The sequence below is a fragment of the Engystomops pustulosus genome, chromosome 3 (assembly GCF_040894005.1).
Source record: "Engystomops pustulosus chromosome 3, aEngPut4.maternal, whole genome shotgun sequence".
Classification (NCBI taxonomy): Eukaryota; Metazoa; Chordata; class Amphibia; order Anura; family Leptodactylidae; genus Engystomops; species Engystomops pustulosus.
In genome coordinates this window covers 5,788,036-5,813,764 of record NC_092413.1, presented here as the reverse complement: position 1 = coordinate 5,813,764, position 25,729 = coordinate 5,788,036, and the positions used below count along the sequence as shown (strand labels likewise).

At 49.1% G+C, this 25,729-nt stretch overlaps 1 protein-coding gene across 1 annotated transcript in view; it reads left to right on the top strand.

The window, feature by feature from the left end:
• The first annotated feature begins 17,113 nt into the window (after window positions 1-17,113).
• Window positions 17,114-25,729, top strand: part of TTBK1 (tau tubulin kinase 1) — an 80,006-nt gene continuing 71,390 nt past the window's right edge. Inside the window, exon 1 of the mRNA XM_072139836.1 lies at window positions 17,114-17,300. The gene's annotated coding sequence lies outside the window, so the exon portion shown is untranslated. The remainder of the gene's footprint in view (window positions 17,301-25,729) is intronic.

The following is a 25,729-nucleotide window of genomic DNA, read 5'->3' as shown; positions in this document are numbered from 1 at the left end:
AGTGAGAACAGCATGAGAAGACTCAGGAGACCAAGTGAGGAGTGGACATGACAGTGATAATGGCCTGAGGAGAAGGTGAGAAGAGAACAGGACAGTGAGATGTTAAAGAGGAGAACATGGAAAGAGGACATGAGAAAACACAACAGCATGAGGAGAACATGAGAAGAGGAGAATAAGTCAGTGAGGAATCCATAAGAATAATATGAAAAGAGGAATGTGATGGCACTATATATAGATTATTATTAGAAGAAGACAGTGAGGAGAACATGAGAAGACAATGGGGGTCATTTACTAAGGGCCCGAATCGCGTTTTCCCGACGTGTTACCCGAATATTTCCGATTTGCGCCGATTGTACCTGAATTGCCCCGGGATTGTGTCGCACGCGATCGGATTGTGGCGCATCGGCGCCGGCATGCGCGCGACGGAAATCGGGGGGCGTGGCCGAACGAAAACCCGACGTATTCGGAAAAACCGCCGCATTTAAAACCCGAAAAAGTGTCGCTTGGGGACCGCTTACCTTCACTTGGTCCGAGGTGGTGAATTCCGGCGCGTGGAGATGATTTTCAGCGCAGCAGCGCCACCTGGTGGACGGCGGAGGAACTGCCTTCATGAATCCCGGCCGGACCCGAATCCAGAGCAGAGAACGCGCCGCTGGATCGCGAATGGGCCGGGTAAGTAAATTTGCCCCAATGACGGGAATATGAGAAAGTAGTGAAGAAATGAGAAAAATACTTTGAGGACCACATGAGATAATTCTTAGGAGTGATGAGTTTATGAGATTGGGGAGATAGGGGGGCAAGGAAAAGGAGACATCCTGGAGAGGAGATGGGGAGGATAAGTTAAGGAGATAATGAGAAGGTAAGGTGACAGTGATGAGGCAAGGAGGGGTATATGATAAGAGTATATAGGCGGTGCCCTACTTAAGGACACCCGACATGCAGACAACCCATAGTTACAGACAGACCCCTCTGACCTTTGGTGAAGCTTTCTGAATGCTTTACTATAGTCCCAGACTGCAATAATCATCTGTAATATGTCTGTAATGAAGCTTTATTGATAATCCTTGGTCCCATTACAGCAAAAAATGTTTAAACACCAATTCTCACTGGGGCCAAAAAATTTTTTTGTCTGGATCTACAATTATAAAATATACAGTTTTGACTTACATACAAATTCAATTTAAGAACAAACCTCCGGACCCTATCTTGTACGTAACCCAGGGACTGCCTGTATAGAGAATGGGAAAACAGGAGAGAATAGGTAGACAGGAGAAGATAAGTAGATAACCAGTGAGAACAAGGAGACAATCATCGTTCAGGAGAAAATAATAAGGGTTAAGACATCCACAAAGAGTGAGAAAGAGCATTGGGATATTGATGTAAGAAGATAATATAAATGACATGTTGAGGAGACAGTAAAAAAAAAAAGATGAGGCAATCAAAAGAAGATGTGTTTTAAGTATAGAGGAGATGAAAATCTGCTAAGACATTTGCCCCATTTATTAAAGGGTTTGAGCCAGTTTTCTTTCTGACTTTGCACTGAAAGAACGTAGAAATGGTATTTATAAAGTTTTTGCAGCAGTTTTGTGATGCAGCCGCACTGTGTCTGCTGCACAACAAAATTCTGCACCTAAAGGGGCGTTCTGGGGCTGACACATTTATTACTGTGACTCAAAAGAATTATGTCACATGCTCTATGTTAACCCCTTCAGCAGCACTCCACGTAAATATATGGCAGCTTTTACTAAAGGATGCTATATCTCCTGAATCCTGGCCTCTAGAAACACAATTCTGCTTTCTCCACAATCCATATATCATATGACAAGGGAAAATCTCCAGTTTAATACAATACCATGTTTCTAGGTGCAAGGGTTCCGGAGATATAGGCGTTTTAGGTGTGCCCTCTCCAGACAGACGGTCAGCAGAAGGCAGAATATAGAAGGAGCTGCAGGAAACACTTTAACTTTTCTTTATGGCTGACGTACATACACCTGTAGCTGAACCTGGGAAATGGTGATGGAATAACACTGTAATAACATAGTTTGGTAAAAGTTTCTCCTTTTTAAAAAACACTTTAATTGAAAAAAAATGACAAAAAAAACAATCTAAAACAATAAATTATAGCAAAATGTAAAAAAAAAAACACAATATATTAGGTATCACCGCGTCCCAAAATTCCATTTGTATAAAAATATAAAAACGGTTATTCCCGCTGGTGAACACCGTAACGCAAAAATGCGCTCAAATGTCCGAATCTCCACTTTTTTGCTGTTTAGCAACACATAAAAAGTGATCTAAAGGTCGCACAGTCCCCAAAAAGGTAGCAATGAAAACAATAGCTCGTCCCAGACAAATCGACACCTTAGCCAACTCCGTCCTCCTAAGTATGAAAAAGTTATTGGAGTCAGAATATGGTAAAAGTAGTATTTTTTTTTTTTGGTACAAAAGGTTTACATTTTCTGTAAAATCTATTAACACCTAATAAAACCTTTATAAATTTGGTATCCCTGTGATTGTACTAAACCAAAGAATATATTAGAGATGCCATTTGGAATGTACACTGAAAGACCTAAAAACAGGGCCCACAAGAAAATGGCACAAATGAGGTTTCTTGTCAATATTACCACATTTTGAATTATATTTCCACTTTCCAGTACACGGCATGGAATATATAATACCGTCACTAGGAAACACAATTTGTTCCGCAGAAAAAATGCCAAATCAGGAACAGACAGTAATACAATCATAGGCTTTCTTAGAGAATTGATCAGCTATTACCCAGATTTTTGGAAGTCCATGAGGATAAGGTAAATCAAAATCAAAACCATCTCAAGGTTCCTTCTGTGCACAAGTGTATCAGAATCTTGTATCCTTGATGTCTTGACCTTCAAATGTCATGAGTTTTACTCATGCAATTATCCTATGGATGACCAGTCAGCAAGGCAGAACAAGCCCAAGACAAAATGTAACAAGCCTCAGGAAGAAGCACTCCTTAACCCCTTAAGGACGCAGGGTTTTTCGGCTGATTTCTCGCTATCCAACTTCAAAAATCCATAACTTTTTCATTTTTACGTGTACAGACCTGTGTGAGGGCTTATTTTGTGCGTAACAAATTTTACTTTCCCGTGATGTTATTTATTTTAACATGCCGTGTACTGCGAAGCTGAAAAAAAATTCCAAATGTGGAAAAATTGAAAAAAAAAACGCACATTCGTCACGTTCTTCTGGGCTCAGTTTTTACGACTTTCACTCTTCGCTCCAAATAACACGCCTACTTTATTCTTTGGTTCGGTGCGATCGCGGTGATACCAAATTTATATAGGTTTTATTTAGTTTTAATACATTTTCAAAAATTAAACGAATGTGTACAAAAAAGAAAAAAAAAAATTTGCCATCTTCTGACGCTAATAACTTTTTCATACTTTGGCGCACGGAGATGTGTGAGGTGTCATTTTTTGCGAAATGAGGCGACGTTTTCATTGCTACCATTTTGAGGTCTGTGCGACATTTTGATCATTTTTTATTTAATTTTTTATGTTATGTAAAAAGGTGTAAAAGTCGCATTTTGGACATTTGGGCGCCATTTCCCGCCTCGGAGGTCTGTGATTTTTACTGTTTGTTATGTTTTATATCCGTTCTAGGGAAAGGGGGGTGATTTGAACTTTTAATATTTTATAAATTTTTTTAACTTTTTTTTCCCACTATTTTTTTAGACCATCTAGGGTACATTAACCCTAGATGGTCAGATCGCTCCTACCATATACTGCAATACTACAGTATTGCAATATATGGCATTTTTGCAGGTCATACATTACAATGAGCCACTGGCTCATTGTAACGAACCTGCATAAGCCATGTAGCCTCGTGTCAAAAGAAGACCCGAGGCTACCATGGTAACCGATCGCCGCCCCCCGATGACGTTGGGGGGCGTAGCGATCGGAAAAAAGATGGCGGCGCCCGTGCGCCGCCGTCTTTTAAACGCCGCCGGCGACTTTGCCGGCGCCGTTTAGAGGGTTAATAGCCGCGATCGGTGCAAGCACCGACCGTGGTTATTAGCGGTGGGGGTTTTGTTCAAAATGCAAAAACCCCCACCTCTGTATGAAGAGGACTCAGCCCGTGAGCCCTCTCCATACATCCCCTATACCTCTGCGCCGTAGAGCTACGGCGCAGAGCGTTAAGGGGTTAAAAAGAATTTCAGAAACCGCTAGGATAGGATACAACATGAGTTCGTCAGTTGGACCATATTCGCATGCAATGAATCTGAAATGAAATAGAATTGAAAATTTATTTTCTTACATTTGAATGGTGGAAGACTGGAGCTGACGAGAAGCATATTGTGACATGGTTAATTGTCATGTACTGCAGTATCAGGCTCAAGGCCACCTGGAGATACCACAGCTCCTAGTACAGATATGTTTTTAGGAAGATGAGACAAATAGAGCATAGGCAACACTCATAGGCGCGCATGTATTATAGTTTTTCGGCTGCCACTTTTTCAAGTTTCCTGAATTTTCGCTACCTAATCATTGCAATGTAACTTAAGTTTTTTTTCCCCTTTGGTCCCTTTGTGATACATGTGATAAGTTGCTTGTTTAGTGTCACTTTTGTGACTTTTTGTTTCGGTTTGCGACTTTTTAGTATGCTGAAGTTTAAACATGGATCCCCAATTGGGTCTATAGTGTGCTAATACAGATATACTAAAGCTGGAAACAGACTTAGCCAAAATCTGTTTTGCAAAACCTGGGCTAAGTATCTAAGCGGTCTCTAGTAGTCAATGATTCGAAATTTACTGTACAGACTTTCCAGGATGTGGTCCTCAAACTAATCTTGGATTGGTTGAATGGCAAGTAAGATAACAAGTAAACAAGCAGAGGGAGGTCAGGAGCAAAGCTAAGGTCAAATACCACAAGAGCCAAGAAAATGATAAGGAGAGTCAAAGACAAGCCAAGGTCAAGAACTGGATAGAAACACAAGGCAAATGGACAGTAATAGGTTAATGTACCGTGGGGGAAAAAAAAAGTATTTGATCCCAGGACGATTTTGCCAGTTTTCCACCTACAAAGAACAGGGAGGTCTGTCATTTTTCATAGTAGGTCACTATGAGAGACAAAATCTGAAAAAATTTAAAGGGGTATTCCGGGAATATGAACGTCTGACACAAAAACCCATGATGATATAAATAAATGAGTACAACATTACTCAATGTCATTAGTCACAAAATGAAGCTTAAATAGTTTGTTTTTATGATTTACAAAATTTATGGCCTTTCTAAAGTAGGCGGAGTTATCACTAAGATGGCCGCCACTGGAAACTACAAGTTCCATGATCCTTTAGTTCTCAGTAACTCCTCCTCCCTCTCATGCTCTGCTCCCAGTGATGATGTAACAGACTTTCTTGCTCTGTCACCATAGTAATGATGTGTAACTGCCATCACCACAACACTGGCCATACTGGCTGCACTGCAACCAACCGACTACAGCCAAACTTAGTGGTGATCACATGACCCTGCCCAGGCAGGTGCAGGACATGTGATGTGGACATGTGACCAGCAGCCATCTTCTGTCCTGCAACGGACCGCACGGAGGAAATTAACGGACTGATTAAAGGGCCGGTAGCATTTTAATTCTTCATTACAGTCCATGTCATCAGCATTTTCTGCTAAGCGGAGCAACATTTTAAATAACAACTAATTACACATAAGCTTATCTTTTGAGTGCCCACTTGTATATGAATTATGCTGATTCCTGGAATACCCCTTTAAATCATACTGTTTTATTTTTAAATTATTAACTTTTTTATTTCATAAAATAAATACTGTATAAACTTGATAATAATCCGACCAGAGTATAAGCCGAGGAACCTAATTTTAACACAAAAAACTGGGAAATCCTATTGACTCAAGTGTAACCCGAGGGTGGGGAATGCATTGGTCACAGCCTCCAGCCAGTAAAAAGCCGACCACATTCCCCAGTATATAGCCTGCTAGCCCCTGTAGTATTTAGCCTGCTAGCCCCATAATATATAGCCAGCCAGCCCCCTGTAGTATATAGCTGGCCAGCGCCTGCCTCCTCAGTATATAGGCTGCCAGCCCCCTGTTGTATATAGCCGGCCAGCCCCTGCCCCCTCATTATATAGCCTGCCAGCCCCCTGCAGTATATAGCCAGCCAGCTCATGCCCCTGAGTATATCTTGAGCATCCCTTGCCCCCCGGTATATAGGTAGCTAGTATATAGCTCCCTGCTCCCAGTGTATAGCCAGCAGCCCATGTCACCCAGTATATAGCCAGCAGCTCATGCCCCCAGTATATAGACAGCAGCCCATGCCCCCTAGTATATAGCTAGCATCCCATGTCCCCCAGTATAGATCCAGAAACCCTTACCCCTTAGTATATAGCCAGCAGCCCATGTTCCCCAGTGTATAACCAGCAGCCTATGCCCCCTAGTAAATAGCCAGCAGCCCATGTTCCCCAGTATATAGCCAGCAGCCCCTGCCCCTAGTATATAGCCAGCAACCTATTTCCCATGCTATATAGCAAGCAGCCCATGTCCCCTAGTATATAGCCAGCAGCCTATGCCCTCTAGTATATAGCCAGCAGCTCATGTCCCCTAGTATATATCCAGCAGCCTATGCCCCCTAGTATATAGCTAGCAGCCTATGCCCCCTAGTATATCGTCAGCAGCCCATGACCCCAGTATACAGCCTGCAGCCCCCTAGTATATAGCCAGCTCCTGCACTCTAGTAAATAGCCAGCAACTTATGTCCCCCAGTATATAGTCAGCAGCCCATCTCCCCAGTATATAGCCAGCAGCCCCTGTCCCCTAGTATATTGCCAGCAGTCTGTGCCCCCCAGTATATAGCCAGCAGCCTCTGCCCCCCAGTATATAGCCAGCAGACTATGCCCTTTAGTATAAAGCCAGCAGCCTGTGTCCCCTGGTATATAGCCACCAGCCCATGTCCCCTAGTATATAGCCAGCAGCCTATGCCCCTAGTATATCGCAGCAGCCCATGTCCCCTAGTATACAGCCTGCAGCCTCCTAGTATATAGCCAGCAGCCCCCTAGTATATTACCAGCAGCCCATGTCCTATAGTATATAGCCAGCATCCCATGCCCCCTAGTATATAGCAAACTGCCCATGTCCACTATTATATAGCCAGCAGCACATGCCCCCTAGTATATTGCCAGCAGCCCATGTCCCCAGTATATAACCAACAGCCCATGTCCCCTAGTATATAGCCTATGCCCTCTAGTATATAGCCAGCAGCCTATGTCCCCTGGTATATAGCCAGCAGCCCCTGCCCCTAGTATATCAACAGCAACCTATTTCCCCTGCTATATAGCAAGCAGCCCATGTCCCCTAGTATATAGCCAGCAGCCTATGCCCTCTAGTACAGTGATGGCGAACCTTTTAGAGGCCGAGTGCCCAAAATCCAACAAAGACCCGCTTATTTATCGCAAAGTGCCAACACAGAAATTTAATTTGTGATTTATACTCCCTTCTCTGTCACAGTTTTCATTGATACCAGCACTCTGAGGACACCAATAAAGCATAAATTAGTCCCAGGTAGTCCTGTCACTTTAAAATAGCTCTGTGCACAGCAAGTCCTGGGCTGTCTGGGACTGCAGGAAGATGCCTGGACTCATCTCTGGTGATGGCCTGAGTGCCCACAGAAAGGGCTCAGAGTGCCACCTCTGGCACCAGTGCCATAGGTTAGCCATCACTGCTCTAGTATATAGCCAGCAGCTCATGTCCCCTAGTATATATCCAGCAGCCTATGTCCCCTGGTATATAGCCAGCAGCCAATGTCCCCTGGTATATAGCTAGCAGCCTATGCCCCCTAGTATATCGTCAGCAGCCCATGACCCCAGTATACAGCCTGCAGCCCCCTAGTATATAGCCAGCTCCTGCGCTCTAGTAAATAGCCAGCAACTTATGTCCCCCAGTATATAGTCAGCAGCCCATGTCCCCAGTATATAGCCAGCAGCCCCTGTCCCCTAGTATATAGCCAGAAGCCCATTCCCCCTAGTATATAGCCAGAAGCCTATATCGCCCAGTATATTGCCAGCAGTCTATGCCCTCCAGTATATAGCCAGCAGCCCCTGCCCCCTAGTATATAGCCAGCAGACTATGCCCTTTAGTATGAAGCCAGCAGCTCGTGTTCCCTAGTATGTAGCCAGCAGCCCATGTCCCCTGGTATATAGCCACCAGCCTTTGTCTCCTGGTATATAGCCAGCAGCCCATGTCCCCTAGTATATAGCCAGCAGCCTATGCCCCTAGTATATCGCAGCAGCCCATGTCCCCTAGTATACAGCCTGCAGCCTCCTAGTATATAGCCAGCAGCCCCCTAGTATATTACCAGCAGCCCATGTCCCATAGTATATAGCCAGCATCCCATGCCCCCTAGCATATAGCAAGCTGCCCATGTCCACTAGTATGTAGCCAGCAGCACATGCCCCCTAGTATATTGCCAGCAGCCCATGTCCCCAGTATATAACCAACAGCCCATGTCCCCTAGTATATAGCCTCAGCCTATGCCCTCTAGTATATAGCCAGCAGCCTATGTCCCCTGGTATATAGCCAGCAGCCTATGCCCCCTAGTATATCGCCAGCAGCCCATGTCCCCCAGTATACAGCCTGCAGCCTCCTGGTATAGCCTGCTCCTGCCCCCTAGTAAATAGCCAACAACCTATGTCCCCCAGTATATTGCCAGAAGCCCATGCCACCTAGTATACAGCTTGAAGCGTATCGCCCAGTATATTGCCAGCAGCCTATGGCCCCAGTATATAGCCAGCATCCCCTGCCATCTAGTATCTAGCCAGCAGACTATGCCGTTTAGTATAAAGCCAGCAGCTCATGTCCCCTAGTATAAAGCCAGCTGCCTTTGTCCTCTGGTATATAGCCAGCAGCCCATGTCCCCTGGTATATAGCCAGGAGCCCATGTCCCCTAGTATATTGCCAGCAGCCTATGTCCCTAGTATATAGCCAGCAGCCCATGTCCCCCAGTATACAGCCTGCACCCTCCTAGTATATAGCTAGCAGCCCCTAATACATAGCCAGCAGCCTATATTGCCCAGAATATTGCCAGCAGCCGATGTCCCGTAGTATTTAGCCAGCATCCCATGCCACCTAGTATATAGCAAGCTGCCCATGTCCCCTAGTATATAGCCAGCAGCACATGCCCCCCAGTATATTGCCAGCAGCCCATGCCCCCTAGTATATAGTCAGCAGCCCATGTCACCCAGTATATAGCCAGCAGCCCCTGCCCCCTAGAATATAGCCAGCAGCCCTTGTCCACAAGTATATAGCCAGTGGCCCCTGCCCCCTAGTATATAGCCAGCAGCCCATGTCCCCAAGTATATAGCCAGCAGCCCATGTCCCCTAGTATATAGCCAGCAGCCCATGTCCCCCAGTATATAGCCATCTGATAATCCGCGGGGATGTAGAGAGCCTCCGTTCCGTATGGATGTGAAAGGAAAAAATAGGACCTTTGTTCTGGCGCAGCCCGAAAAAGAGATTTAATAGAGAAAATAAAAACAATAGTAATAGTATATAGCTAGCAGCCCATACCCCCTTGTATATAGCCAGCAGCCCTTGCCCTCTAGTATATAGCCAGCAGCCCCTGTCCCCCCGCCAGTTTTTAGCCAGAAACCCATGTCACCCAGTATATCACCAGCTGCGCATGTCCCTGAGTATATAGCCAGCAGCCCATCCCCCTAGTATATAGCCAGAAACCCCTTTCCCATAGCATGTAGCCAGCAGCCCATGTCCCCTAGCATGTAGCCAGCAGCCCATGCTCCCTAGTATATAGCCAGCAGCCCATAACCCCTAGTATATAGCTAGCAGCCCCTGTCCCTCAGTATTTAGCCAGAAGCCCATGTCCCCAAGTATATGGCCAGCAGTCCATCCTCCTTAGTCAATAGCCAGCAGCCTATGTCCCCTGGTATATAGCCTGCTGCCCATGTCCCCCAGTATATAGCCACCAGCCCATGTCTCCCAGTATATAGCCCGCAGCCCATGTCCCCCAGTGTATGGCCAGCAGCCTATGCCTCCTAGTATTTAGCCAGCAGCTCATGTCCCCTAGTATATAGCCAGCAGCCTATGTCCCTTGGTATATAGCCAGCAGCCCATGTCCCCTAGTATATAGCCAGCAGCCTATGTCCCCTGGTATATAGCCAGCAGCCCATGTCTTGTATTTTATAGCCAGCAGCCTATGCCCCCTCGTATATCTCCAGCAGCCTATGGCCCCCAGTAAAAAGCCTGCAGCCTCCTCGTATATAGCCTGCAGCTCCCAGTATATAGCCAGCAGCCTATGTTCCCCAGTATGTAGCCAGCAGCCCATATCCCCCAGTATATAGCCAGCAGCCCTTGTCCCCTAGTATATCGCCAGCAGCACATTCCCCTCCAGTTTTATTGCCAGCAGCCCATGTCTTCTGGTGTATAGCCAGCAGCCCCTGCCCCCCCCAGTATGTTGCCAGTAGCCCATGTCCCCTAGTATATAGCCTGCAGCCCATGCCCCCAGTATATAGCCAGCAGCCAATGTCCCCCAGTATGTAGAAAGCAGCCCATGTCACCCAGTATATAGCCAGTAGCCCCTGCCCCCTAGTATATAGCCAGCAGCCTATGTCCCCCAATATATAGCCCGCAGCCCATGACCCCTAGTATATAGCCAGCAGTCCATGTCTCCCAGTATAAAACCAGCAGCCTGTGTCCCCTGGTATATAGCCACCAGCCTATGCCCCCTAGTATATAGCCAGAAGCCCGTGTCCCCGGTATATAGCCAGCAGCCTATGCCCCCTAGTATATAGCCAGAAGCCTGTGTCCCCTGGTATATAGCCAGCATCCTATGCCCTCTAGTATATAGCCAGAAGCCCATGCTCCCTAAAATACAGCCAGCAACCCTTGTCACCCTTTGTATTTCCAGCATCCCATGCCCCCTAGTATATTGCCAGAAGCCCATGTCCCCAGTATTTAGCCAGAAGCCCATGTCCCCCAGTATATAGCCAGCAGCCCATGTCCCCTAGTAAATACCCAACAGCCCATGTCACCCAGTATATAGCCAGCGGCCCATGACCCTCAGTATATACCTAGAAGCCCATGTCAGCCAGTATAAAGACAGCAGCCTATGCCCCCTAATATATACCCAGCAGCTCATGTCACCCAGTATATAGCCAGCAGCCCATGCTCCCTACTATACAGCCAACAGCCCATGTCCCCCAGTGTATAGCCAGCTGTCCATGTCCCCTTAGTATATAGCCATCAGCCCTTGTCACCCAGTATATAGCCAGCAGCCCATGTTCACTAGCATGTAGCCAGCAGCCCATGTCCCCCAGAGTATAGCCTGCTGCCTATGTCCCCTAGTATATAGCCAGCAGCCCATGTCCCCCAGTATATAGCCAGCAGCCCATGTCCCCTAGTATGTAGCCAGCTGCCCATGCCCCCTTGTATATAGCCAGCAGCCCATGTCCCCTATCATATACCGAGAAGCACATGTCACTCAGTATATAGCCAGCAGCCTATGCCCCCTAGTATATACCCAGCATCCTATGTCACCCAGTGTATAGCCAGCAGCCTATGCCCCCTAGTAAATAGCCAGCATCCCCCTAGTATACAGCCAGCATCCCATGTCTTCTAGTATATAGAAAGCAGCCCCTGCCCTCTAGTATATAGTCAGCAACACATGTCCCGTGGTATTTAGCCAGCTGCCCATATCCCCTAGTATATAGCCAGCAGCCCATCTTCCCTAGTACATAGCCAGAAGCCATGCCCCCTATTATACAGCCGGAAGCCTATTCCCTTTAGTATATAGCCAGTTGCCCATGCCCCCTAGTATGTAGCCAGCAGCCCATATCCCCTATCATATACCCAGCAGCCCATGTCACCCAGTATATAGCCAGCAGCCTATTCCCCCTAGTATATAGCCAGCTGCCCATGCCCCCTAGTATGTAGCCAGCAGCCCATGTCCCCTATCATATACCCAGCAGAACATGTCACCCAGTATATAGCCAGCAGCCCATGCCCCCTAGTATATGCCCAGCAGCCCATGTCACCCAGTGTATAGGCAGCAGCTTATGCTCCCTAGTAAATAGCCAGCAGCCCCCTAGTATATAGCTAGCAGACCATGCCTCCTAGTATATAGCCAGCTGCCAATGTCCCCCAGTATATAGCCAGCAGCCCCTGACGCCTATTATATGCCCAGCAGCCCATGTCACCCAGTGTGTAGCCAGCAGCTTATGCCCCCTAGTAAATAGCCAGCAGCCCCCTAGTATATAGCCAGCAGCCCATGCCCCTACTAAATAGCCAGCAGCCCATGTCCCCCAGTATATAGCCAGCAGTCCATGTCCCCCAGTATAAAACCAGCAGCCCGTGTTCCACGATTATATAGCCAGCAGCCTATGCCCCCTAGTATATAGCCAGAAGCCCATGCTCCCTAGTATACAGCCAGCAACCCATGTCACCCTGTGTATAGCCAGCATCCCATGCCCCCTAATATATTGCCAGTAGCCCATGTCCCCAGTATTTAGCCAGAAGCCCATGTCCCCCAGTATATAGCCAGCAGCCCAGGACCCTCAGTATATACCGAGCAGCCCATGTCACCCAGTATATAGCCAGCAGCCTATGCCCCCTAATATATACCCAGCAGCCCATGTCACCCAGTGTATAGCCAGCAGCCCAGGAGCCTCAGAATATACCCAGCAGCCCATGTCACCCAGTATATAGCCAGCAGCCTATGCCCCCTAATATATACTCAGCAGCCCATGTTACCCAGTTTATAGCCAGCAGCCCATGCTACCTACTATACAGCCAGCAGCCCATGTCCCCCATTGTATAGCCAGCTGTCCATGTCCCCTTAGTATATAGCCAGCAGCCCATGCTTCCTAGTATAGAGCAAAGCAGCCCATGTCCCCCAGTGTATAGCCAGCAGTACATGTTCCCTAGCATGTAGCCAGCAGCCCATGTCCCCCAGTGTATAGCCTTCTGCCCATGTCCCCTAGTATATAGCCAGCAGCCCATGTCACCCAGTATATAACCAGCAGCCCATGTCACCCAGTATATAGCCAGCAGCCTATGCCCCCTAGTATATACCCAGCATCCTATGTCACCCAGTGTATAGCCAGCAGCCTATGCCCCCTAGTAAATAGCCAGCATCCCCCTAGTATATAGCCAGCATCCCATGTCTCCTAGTATATAGAAAGCAGCCCCTGCCCTCTAGTATATAGTCAGCATCAAATGTCCCGTAGTATATAGCCAGCTGCCCATGTCCCCTAGTATATAGCCAGCAGCCCATCTCCCCTAGTATATAGCTACAAGCCATGCCCCCTATTATACAGCAGGCAGCCTATCCCCCCTAGTATATAGCCAGCTGCCCATGCCCCCTAGTATGTAGCCAGCAGCCCATATCCCCTATCATATACCCAGAAGCCCATGTCACCCAGTATATAGCCAGCAGCCTATTCCCCCTTGTATATAGCCAGCTGCCCATGCCTCTTAGTATGTAGCCAGCAGTCCATGTCCCCTATCATATACCCAGCAGCCCATGTCACCCAGTATATAGTCAGCTGCCCATGCCCCCTTGTATATAGCCAGCAGTCTATGTCCCCTATCATATACCCAGCAGCCCATGTCACTCAGTATATAGCCAGCAGCTTATGCCCCCTAGCATATGCCCAGCAGCCTATGTCACCTAGTGTATAGCCAGCAGCTTATGCCCCCTAGTAAATAGCCAGCAGTCCCCTAGTATATAGCCAGCAGCCCATGCCCCCTAGTATATAGCCAGCTGCGCATGCCCCCCAGTATATAGCCAGCAGCTTATGCCCCCTAGTAAATAGCCAGCAGCCCCCTAGTATATAGCCAGCAGCCCATGCCCCCAGTTTATAGCCAGCAGTCCATGTCCCCTAGTATATAGCCAGCAGCCCATGTTACCCAGTATATAGCCACCAGCCCATGTCACCCTGTATATAGCCAGCAGCCTATGCCTCCTAGTATATCGCCAGCAGCTCATGTCCTCTAAGTATATAGCCAGTTCTTGCCCCTAGTACAGGGGTCAGGAACCTTTTTGTCTGAGAGAGCCATGAACGCCACATATTTAAAATGTAATTCTGCGAGAGCCATACAATATGCACATGCCTCCCAGTAGATAGGTGGCCACAGCACACGTCCCCCAGTAGATAGGTAGTCAAAGCACATGCTCCCCAATAGATAGGTATCCACAGCACATGCCCAAGGTAGATAGGTAGTCATAGCACATGCCCCCAGTAGAAAGGTAGCCACAGCAAACGCCTCCCAGTAGACAGGGAGCCCCATCACACGCCCCCAGTAGATAGAGAGCCACAGCACATGCTTCCCCAGTAGACAGCTAGTGCCAGCACATGCCCCCAGTGGATAGGTAGTCACAGTACATGCCTCCCAGTAGATAGCTAGTGCCAGCACATACTTGCCCCCAGTAGATGGGTAGTCACAGTACATGCCTCCCAGTAGATAGGTAGTCACAGTACATGCCTCCCAGTAGATAGCTAGTGCCAGCACATACTTGCCCCCAGTAGATGGGTAGTCACAACACATGCCTCCCAGTAGATAGGTAGTGCCAGCACATATTTCCCCCAGTAGATTGGTAGCTCCAACACATGCCCCATTAAATAGGTAGTCACAGCAAAAAAAGAGCGTCTTCTCATAAGTCCCGCCTCTTCTCTATGACCCAGACGCCACTGCCATCGTTGCTTGGGTCATAGAGAATAGTGGATGCGGCTCTACTCTATGACACAGGCGCTGTCACCTAAGCAACCGTGCATCGATGGCACCTTGGTCACACAAAGGATGCAGGTAGTGGTTACATCCCGGCCTGCATCCAGTGATCATCCCTACACACTGCCGCTATTAAACAATGATTTGTCTCAGAGCCAGGTGGAGCCATCAAAAGAGCCACATATGGCTCCCGAGCCATAGGTTCCCTACCCCTGCCCTAGTAAATAGCCAGCAGCCCTTGTCCTCCGGTAAACAGCTTGCAGTCCCTTAGTATATAGCCTGCAGCCCCCTAGTATATAGCCAGTCCCTGCCCCCTAGTATATAGACAGTAGCCCCTGTTAGTGCACCGATTGGCCGTCCAAAATGGCAGTACCCAACTGTGCAGCACCGACCTCGGCAGTTACAGGTGGGTGTCAGTGCTGTGTGTTGTTACATTGGGTCAGGGCTGTGTGTTGTAACATTGTGTCAGTGCTTTGTGTTGTTACATTGTGTCAGTGCTGTGTGTCGTTACACTGGGTCAGCGCTTTGTGTTGTTACATTGTGTCAGTGATGTGTGTCGTTACATTGTGTCAGTGCTTTGTGTTGTTACATTGTGTCAGTGCTGTGTGTCGTTACATTGTGTCAGTGCTTTGTGTTGTTACATTGGGTCAGGGCTGTGTGTTGTTACACTGGGTCAGCGCTGTGTGTTGTTACATTGTGTCAGTGCTGTGTGTGTTGTTACATTGAGTCAGTAATGAGTGTTGTTACATTGTGTCAGTAATGAGTGTTGTTACATTGTGTCAGTGCTGTGTTACTTTGTGTCAGTGCTGTGTGTCGTTACATTGTGTGTATGTGTGTCGTTACATTGTGTCAGTGCTGTGTGTGTGTTACATTGTGTCAGTGCTGTGTATTGTTACATTGTGTCAGTGCTGTGTGTTGTTACATTGGGTCAGGGCTGTGTGTTGTTACATTGTGTCAGTAATGAGTGTTGTTACATTGTGTCAGTGCTTTGTGTTGTAACATTGTGTTAGTGTTTGTGTCGTTACATTGTGTCAGTGCTGTGTGTTGTTACATTGTGTCAGTGCTGTGTGTTGTTACATTGTGTCAGTGCTGTGTGTCGTTACATTGTGTCAGTGCTTTGTGTTGTTACATTGGGTCAGGGCTGTGTGTTGTTACACTGGGTCAGCGCTGTGTGTTGTTACATTGTGTCAGTGCTGTGTGTTGTTACATTGGGTCAGGGCTGTGTGTGTTACATTGTGTCAGTGTTGTGTGTTGTTACACTGTGTCAGCGCTTTGTGTTGTTACATTGTGTCAGTGATGTGTGTCGTTACATTGTGTCAGTGCTTTGTGTTGTTACATTGTGTCAGTGCTGTGTGTCGTTACATTGTGTCAGTGCTTTGTGTTGTTACATTGGGTCAGGGCTGTGTGTTGTTACACTGGGTCAGCGCTGTGTGTTGTTACATTGTGTCAGTAATGAGTGTTGTTACATTGTGTCAGTGCTGTGTTACTTTGTGTCAGTGCTGTGTGTCGTTACATTGTGTGTATGTGTGTCGTTACATTGTGTCAGTGCTGTGTGTGTGTTACATTGTGTCAGTGCTGTGTATTGTTACATTGTGTCAGTGCTGTGTGTTGTTACATTGGGTCAGGGCTGTGTGTTGTTACATTGTGTCAGTAATGAGTGTTGTTACATTGTGTCAGTGCTTTGTGTTGTAACATTGTGTTAGTGTTTGTGTCGTTACATTGTGTCAGTGCTGTGTGTTGTTACATTGTGTCAGTGCTGTGTGTTGTTACATTGTGTCAGTGCTGTGTGTCGTTACATTGTGTCAGTGCTTTGTGTTGTTACATTGGGTCAGGGCTGTGTGTTGTTACACTGGGTCAGCGCTGTGTGTTGTTACATTGTGTCAGTGCTGTGTGTGTTGTTACATTGTGTCAGTGATGTGTGTTGTTACATTGTGTCAGTAATGAGTGTTGTTACATTGTGTCAGTGATGTGTGTTGTTACATTGTGTCAGTGCTTTGTGTTGTTACATTGTGTCAGTGCTGTGTGTCGTTACATTGTGTCAGTGCTTTGTGTTGTTACATTGTGTCAGTGCTGTGTGTCGTTACATTGTGTCAGTGCTTTGTGTTGTTACATTGGGTCAGGGCTGTGTGTGTTACATTGTGTCAGTGTTGTGTGTTGTTACACTGGGTCAGCGCTGTGTGTTGTTACATTGTGTCAGTGCTGTGTGTGTTGTTACATTGAGTCAGTAATGAGTGTTGTTACATTGTGTCAGTGCTCTGTTACTCTGTGTCAGTGCTGTGTGTCGTTAAATTGTGTGTATGTGTGTCGTTACATTGTGTCAGTGCTGTGTGTCGTTACATTGTGTCAGTGGGTGTGTTGCAGGCCGTGACGTCAGTGCAGTGGCCGCGGTGCATTGTGGGAGTATCCGGATCCTCTGCAGCACCAGGGACAGCGCCGGAGCCGGGACACGCTGGAGAGCGGGGGCCGCCGGGTCACCACCGAGCCCGGGACACCCCGATGAGCCGCCCGGCGCCGCCCTCTGCCCACACCCGGCACCAGAACCGGGAAGGACCGGAGCCCCGCGGTGAGAGGGCGGAGGAGGGAGGGAGGGGGTGACCTCTGCCGGAGCGGACCCGGGGGACAATGACAGCCCGGTGACCCGAGAGCGGGTGTGACCAGTCACCAGGACGGCATCCGGGCCTCACTAACATATACACCGAGCTCCCGGGTGTTATTATATGTGGGTGACACTGAGGCCCGGGTGTTATTATATGTGGGTGACACTGAGGTCCGGGTGTTATTATATGTGGGTGACACTGAGGTCCTGGTGTTATTATATGTGGGTGACACTGAGCTCCCGGGTGTTATTATATGTGGGCGACACTGAGGTCCGGGTGTTATTATATGTGGGTGACACTGAGGTCCGGGTGTTATTATATGTGGGTGACACTGAGGTCCCGGGTGTTATTATATGTGGGTGACACTGAGGTCCCGGGTGTTATTATATGTGGGTGACACTGAGGTCCCGGGTGTTATTATATGTGGGTGACACTGAGGTCCCGGGTGTTATTATATGTGGGTGACACTGAGGCCCGGGTGTTATTATATGTGGGTGACACTGAGCTCCCGGGTGTTATTATATGTGGGTGACACTGAGGTCCGGGTGTTATTATATGTGGGTGACACTGAGGTCCGGGTGTTATTATATGTGGGTGACACTGAGGTCCTGGTGTTATTATATGTGGGTGACACTGAGGTCCGGGTGTTATTATATGTGGGTGACACTGAGGTCCGGGTGTTATTATATGTGGGTGACACTGAGGTCCTGGGTGTTATTATATGTGGGTGACACTGAGGTCCCGGGTGTTATTATATGTGGGTGACACTGAGGTCCTGGTGTTATTATATGTGGGTGACACTGAGGTCCTGGTGTTATTATATGTGGGTGACACTGAGGTCCCGGGTGTTATTATATGTGGGTGACACTGAGGTCCTGGTGTTATTATATGTGGGTGACACTGAGGTCCCGGGTGTTATTATATGTGGGTGACACTGAGGCCCGGGTGTTATTATATGTGGGTGACACTGAGGCCCGGGTGTTATTATATGTGGGTGACACTGAGGCCCGGGTGTTATTATATGTGGGTGACACTGAGGTCCGGGTGTTATTATATGTGGGTGACACTGAGGTCCGGGTGTTATTATATGTGGGTGACACTGAGGTCCGGGTGTTATTATATGTGGGTGACACTGAGGTCCGGGTGTTATTATATGTGGGTGACACTGAGCTCCCGGGTGTTATTATATGTGGGTGACACTGAGGCCCGGGTGTTATTATATGTGGGTGACACTGAGGCCCGGGTGTTATTATATGTGGGTGACACTGAGGTCCGGGTGTTATTATATGTGGGTGACACTGAGGTCCTGGTGTTATTTTATGTGGGTGACACTGAGGTCCGGGTGTTATTATATGTGGGTGACACTGAGGTCCTGGGTGTTATTATATGTGGGTGACACTGAGGTCCTGGGTGTTATTATATGTGGGTGACACTGAGGTCCTGGGTGTTATTATATGTGGGTGACACTGAGGTCCTGGGTGTTATTATATGTGGGTGACACTGAGGTCCGGGTGTTATTATATGTGGGTGACACTGAGGTCCTGGGTGTTATTATATGTGGGTGACACTGAGGTCCGGGTGTTATTATATGTGGGTGACACTGAGGTCCTGGGTGTTATTATATGTGGGTGACACTGAGGTCCGGGTGTTATTATATGTGGGTGACACTGAGGCCCGGGTGTTATTATATGTGGGTGACACTGAGGTCCTGGGTGTTATTATATGTGGGTGACACTGAGGTCCGGGTGTTATTATATGTGGGTGACACTGAGGTCCGGGTGTTATTATATGTGGGTGACACTGAGGTCCTGGTGTTATTATATGTGGGTGACACTGAGGTCCGGGTGTTATTATATGTGGGTGACACTGAGGTCCCGGGTGTTATTATATGTGGGTGACACTGAGCTCCCGGGTGTTATTATATGTGGGTGACACTGAGCTCCCGGGTGTTATTATATGTGGGTGACACTGAGGTCCTGGGTGTTATTATATGTGGGTGACACTGAGGTCCCGGGTGTTATTATATGTGGGTGACACTGAGGTCCTGGTGTTATTATATGTGGGTGACACTGAGGTCCGGGTGTTATTATATGTGGGTGACACTGAGGCCCGGGTGTTATTATATGTGGGTGACACTGAGGTCCTGGGTGTTATTATATGTGGGTGACACTGAGGTCCCGGGTGTTATTATATGTGGGTGACACTGAGGTCCGGGTGTTTTTATATGTGGGTGACACTGAGGCCCGGGTGTTATTATATGTGGGTGACACTGAGGTCCGGGTGTTATTATATGTGGGTGACACTGAGGCCCGGGTGTTATTATATGTGGGTGACACTGAGGTCCGGGTGTTATTATATGTGGGTGACACTGAGGCCCGGGTGTTATTATATGTGGGTGACACTGAGGCCCGGGTGTTATTATATGTGGGTGACACTGAGGTCCGGGTGTTATTATATGTGGGTGACACTGAGGTCCGGGTGTTATTATATGTGGGTGACACTGAGGTCCGGGTGTTATTATATGTGGGTGACACTGAGGTCCGGGTGTTATTATATGTGGGTGACACTGAGGTCCGGGTGTTATTATATGTGGGTGACACTGAGGTCCGGGTGTTATTATATGTGGGTGACACTGAGGTCCGGGTGTTATTATATGTGGGTGACACTGAGGTCCGGGTGTTATTATATGTGGGTGACACTGAGGTCCGGGTGTTATTATATGTGGGTGACACTGAGGCCCGGGTGTTATTATATGTGGGTGACACTGAGGTCCTGGGTGTTATTATATGTGGGTGACACTGAGCTCCCGGGTGTTATTATATGTGGGTGACACTGAGGCCCGGGTGTTATTATATGTGGGTGACACTGAGGTCCCGGGTGTTATTATATGTGGGTGACACTGAGGTCCGGGTGTTATTATATGTGGGTGACACTGAGGTCCCGGGTGTTATTATATGTGGGTGACACTGAGGTCCTGGGTGTTATTATATGTGGGTGACACTGAGGTCCGGGTGTTATTATATGTGGGTGACACTGAGGCCCGGGTGTTATTATATGTGGGTGACACTGAGGTCCTGGTGTTATTATATGTGGGTGACACTGAGGCCCGGGTGTTATTATATGTGGGTGACACTGAGGTCCTGGGTGTTATTATATGTGGGTGACACTGAGGTCCTGGGTGTTATTATATGTGGGTGACACTGAGGTCCTGGGTGTTATTATATGTGGGTGACACTGAGGTCCGGGTGTTATTATATGTGGGTGACACTGAGGTCCGGGTGTTATTATATGTGGGTGACACTGAGGTCCGGGTGTTATTATATGTGGGTGACACTGAGGTCCGGGTGTTATTATATGTGGGTGACACTGAGGTCCGGGTGTTATTATGTGTGGGTGACACTGAGGTCCTGGTGTTATTATATGTGGGTGACACTGAGGCCCGGGTGTTATTATATGTGGGTGACACTGAGGCCCGGGTGTTATTATATGTGGGTGACACTGAGGTCCGGGTGTTTTTATATGTGGGTGACACTGAGGTCCTGGGTGTTATTATATGTGGGTGACACTGAGGTCCGGGTGTTATTATATGTGGGTGACACTGAGGTCCGGGTGTTATTATATGTGGGTGACACTGAGGTCCGGGTGTTATTATATGTGGGTGACACTGAGGTCCGGGTGTTATTATATGTGGGTGACACTGAGGTCCGGGTGTTATTATATGTGGGTGACACTGAGGTCCTGGGTGTTATTATATGTGGGTGACACTGAGGTCCGGGTGTTATTATGTGTCCGCTCCCGGATATTTCAGGATGTTATCTATTACTTGTTGCTTGTTGTGCGGTGGAAGGTTCTGTTGTATCGGATCGCTGTTGTCCTGTTCTGATGACACCAATCACTGATGGATATTTTGAGTTTTTGATGCAGATTTTGCACAATGTTAATATTTCTGTAAGTTTTTATTATTACTGTTGGTTATTTCTTATTATATGGAGGAATAATATCCGTCCTCGCCTCCCGCGGACCTCCAGTTCCAGCACCAGTGTTCTGGTATCCGGACCTTTATCTCTGGTGACATCACATTCATTGTCCTCATGAGATCTGAGTAGTCACTGGCCTCAGGAGTCATGAAGGTGCGGGTGAAAGTCATGTGACTGCTGGGGCCCGGGATTGGCTCAGTCCTCACGTGGTGAGTACATGGGGTGCCCCAATCCTGGTGGCGCTGGTACTGGTGGGCAGACGGTCAGTGTTGTGTAGCCCGTGGCTTGTATAGACTCCAGTCCCGGATTGTGGGACCTCTTCTTCATAGAGTCATGTTCCGGTTGTTACGTTGCGGTGACGCGTCTGGGGGATGTGTCTCTGATCTCAGGGTGTTAGTGTCACCCTAACCTGCCGTCTCAGATGGGAATAACCTTCATCTTTTATGGGAGATTCCCTCCATCCGTTCCCGGTCCAGGTTCTGCCCTGTGATGGACGGGCCGGGTCTGGGTCGGGGGCTCCCCTCATCTCTCGTCTCTTAGTATCTAGTGACTTTGTTTCCATACAATCTTTCTATGATACAATGTATCCATATATCTAATGTATCCTGTGTGTACTGGACCCTGGAGATATGTGAAGGGGACCCCTGTACGGACCAGAACCGGTGTCATTACATGATTTCCATAGAGGAATCTAGTATAAGTGTGTGATAGAGAGGCCTCGCCCCATAGTCTCCTGTGATGTCCCTCGCCCCATAGTCTCCTGTGATGTCCCTCGCCCCATAGTCTCCTGTGATGTCCCTCGCCCCATAGTCTCCTGTGATGTCCCTCGCCCCATAGTCTCCTGTGATGTCCCTCGCCCCATAGTCTCCTGTGATGTCCCTCGCCCCATAGTCTCCGGTGATGTCCCTCGCCCCATAGTCTCCGGTGATGTCCCTCGCCCCATAGTCTCCTGTGCTGTCCCTCGCCCCATAGTCTCCTGTGCTGTCCCTCGCCCCATAGTCTCCTGTGATGTCCCTCGCCCCATAGTCTCCTGTGATGTCCCTCGCCCCATAGTCTCCTGTGATGTCCCTCGCCCCATAGTCTCCTGTGATGTCCCTCGCCCCATAGTCTCCGGTGATGTCCCTCGCCCCATAGTCTCCTGTGATGTCCCTCGCCCCATAGTCTCCTGTGATGTCCCTCGCCCCATAGTCTCCTGTGATGTCCCTCGCCCCATAGTCTCCTGTGATGTCCCTCGCCCCATAGTCTCCTGTGATGTCCCTCGCCCCATAGTCTCCTGTGATGTCCCTCGCCCCATAGTGTCCTGTGATGTCCCTCGCCCCATAGTCTCCTGTGATGTCTCTCGCCCCATAGTCTCCTGTGATGTCCCTCGCCCCATAGTCTCCGGTGATGTCCCTCGCCCCATAGTCTCCTGTGCTGTCCCTCGCCCCATAGTCTCCTGTGCTGTCCCTCGCCCCATAGTCTCCTGTGATGTCCCTCGCCCCATAGTCTCCGGTGATGTCCCTCGCCCCATAGTCTCCTGTGCTGTCCCTCGCCCCATAGTCTCCGGTGATGTCCCTCGCCCCATAGTCTCCTGTGATGTCCCTCGCCCCATAGTCTCCGGTGATGTCCCTCGCCCCATAGTCTCCGGTGATGTCCCTCGCCCCATAGTCTCCGGTGATGTCCCTCGCCCCATAGTCTCCTGTGATGTCCCTCGCCCCATAGTCTCCGGTGATGTCCCTCGCCCCATAGTCTCCTGTGATGTCCCTCGCCCCATAGTCTCCGGTGATGTCCCTCGCCCCATAGTCTCCGGTGATGTCCCTCGCCCCATAGTCTCCGGTGATGTCCCTCGCCCCATAGTCTCCTGTGATGTCCCTCGCCCCATAGTCTCCGGTGATGTCCCTCGCCCCATAGTCTCCGGTGATGTCCCTCGCCCCATAGTCTCCCGTGCTGTCCCTCGCCCCATAGTCTCCTGTGATGTCCTTCTCCCCATAGTCTCCGGTGATGTCCCTCGCCCCATAGTCTCCCGTGCTGTCCCTCGCCCCATAGTCTCCTGTGATGTCCTTCTCCCCATAGTCTCCTGTGATGTCCCTCGCCCCATAGTCTCCTGTGATGTCCCTCGCCCCATAGTCTCCTGTGATGTCCCTCGCCCCATAGTCTCCGGTGATGTCCCTCGCCCCATAGTCTCCTGTGATGTCCCTCGCCCCATAGTCTCCTGTGATGTCCCTCGCCCCATAGTCTCCTGTGATGTCCCTCGCCCCATAGTCTCCGGTGATGTCCCTCGCCCCATAGTCTCCTGTGATGTCCCTCGCCCCATAGTCTCCTGTGATGTCCCTCGCCCCATAGTCTCCTGTGATGTCCCTCGCCCCATAGTCTCCGGTGATGTCCCTCGCCCCATAGTCTCCTGTGCTGTCCCTCGCCCCATAGTCTCCTGTGATGTCCCTCGCCCCATAGTCTCCTGTGATGTCCCTCGCCCCATAGTCTCCTGTGATGTCCCTCGCCCCATAGTCTCCTGTGATGTCCCTCGCCCCATAGTCTCCTGTGATGTCCCTCGTCCCATTGTCTCCGTGATGTCCCTCGCCCCATAGTCTCCTGTGATGTCCCTCGCCCCATAGTCTCCTGTGATGTCCCTCGCCCCATAGTCTCCTGTGATGTCCCTCGCCCCATAGTCTCCGGTGATGTCCCTCGCCCCATAGTCTCCTGTGCTGTCCCTCGCCCCATAGTCTCCTGTGCTGTCCCTCGCCCCATAGTCTCCTGTGCTGTCCCTCGCCCCATAGTCTCCTGTGCTGTCCCTCGCCCCATAGTCTCCTGTGCTGTCCCTCGCCCCATAGTCTCCTGTGCTGTCCCTCGCCCCATAGTCTCCTGTGCTGTCCCTCGCCCCATAGTCTCCTGTGCTGTCCCTCGCCCCATAGTCTCCCGTGATGTCCCTCGCCCCATAGTCTCCCGTGCTGTCCCTCGCCCCATAGTCTCCCGTGCTGTCTCCGGGTGCAGTCGCTGTCAGGATGGAGCCGGCTGTAGATGTGAGAGCCGGTTTCCCCCGGGGGCTTCTCCTCACATACAGTTTTCTGCTCCCTCAGCTCTTCCCCTGGATGCTGCTCGTCCTGTTTAGACGCCACGTGATTCCTGGCGCAGTCCTGATGTCTGGAGATAACATGCACCGTCATGTCCTGCATCTACACCAGATCCCGACTTACATACATACACGCTGCAAAGGAGATTCAAGGGAGTCCCTAAGCTTGAGAAATGGTTGCTGGTCGAATGTTATAGAGCAGGAGGAGCTGAGCAGATTGTACATAGTGTCCTATCTGCAGGCAGCATGTTATAGAGCAGGATGAGCTGAGCAGATTGTACATAGTGTCCTATCTGCAGGCAGCATGTTATAGAGCAGGAGGAGCTGAGCAGATTGTACATAGTGTCCTACCTACAGACAGCATGTAATAGAGCAGGAGGAGCTGAGCCGATTGTACATAGTGTCCTATCTGCAGGCAGCATGTAATAGAGCAGGAGGAGCTGAGCAGATTGTGCATAGTGTCCTATCTGCAGGCAGCATGTTATAGAGCAGGAGGAGCTGAGCAGATTGTACATAGTGTCCTACCTGCAGGCAGCATGTTATAGAGCAGGAGGAGCTGAGCAGATTGTGCATAGTGTCCTATCTGCAGGCAGCATGTTATAGAGCAGGAGGAGCTGAGCAGATTGTACATAGTGTCCTACCTGCAGGCAGCATGTTATAGAGCAGGAGGAGCTGAGCAGTTTGTACATAGTGTCCTACCTGCAGGCAGCATGTTATAGAGCAGGAGGAGATGAGCAGATTGTACATAGTGTCCTATCTGCAGGCAGCATGTTATAGAGCAGGAGGAGCTGAGCAGATTGTACATAGTGTCCTACCTACAGACAGCATGTTATAGAGCAGGAGGAGCTGAGCACATTGTACATAGTGTCCTATCTGCAGGCAGCATGTTATAGAGCAGGAGGAGCTGAGCAGATTGTACATAGTGTCCTATCTGCAGGCAGCATGTTATAGAGCAGGAGGAGCTGAGCAGATTGTACATAGTGTCCTATCTGCAGGCAGCATGTTATAGAGCAGGAGGAGCTGAGCACATTGTACATAGTGTCCTATCTGCAGGCAGCATGTTATAGAGCAGGAGGAGCTGAGCAGATTGTACATAGTGTCCTATCTGCAGGCAGCATGTTATAGAGCAGGAGGAGCTGAGCAGATTGAAGATAAATGCCCTGCCCCCTCCACTCGAGTACCCGCAGTCTGGCTCCTACAGCCCCTGCCCTCGGCTGTAAGTAGAGCCAGTCCTGCTTGTACAGCTGATTGTTTGTTACAGTGTTAGTTTCGGAGCTTTGACCCCTGAGTGATATGACTTGTTCATGTTTTGGTGGAATAATTTTCCTGGTTGTGACATGAAATGGACTTCCTGCCGTCCTCGCTGATGTGG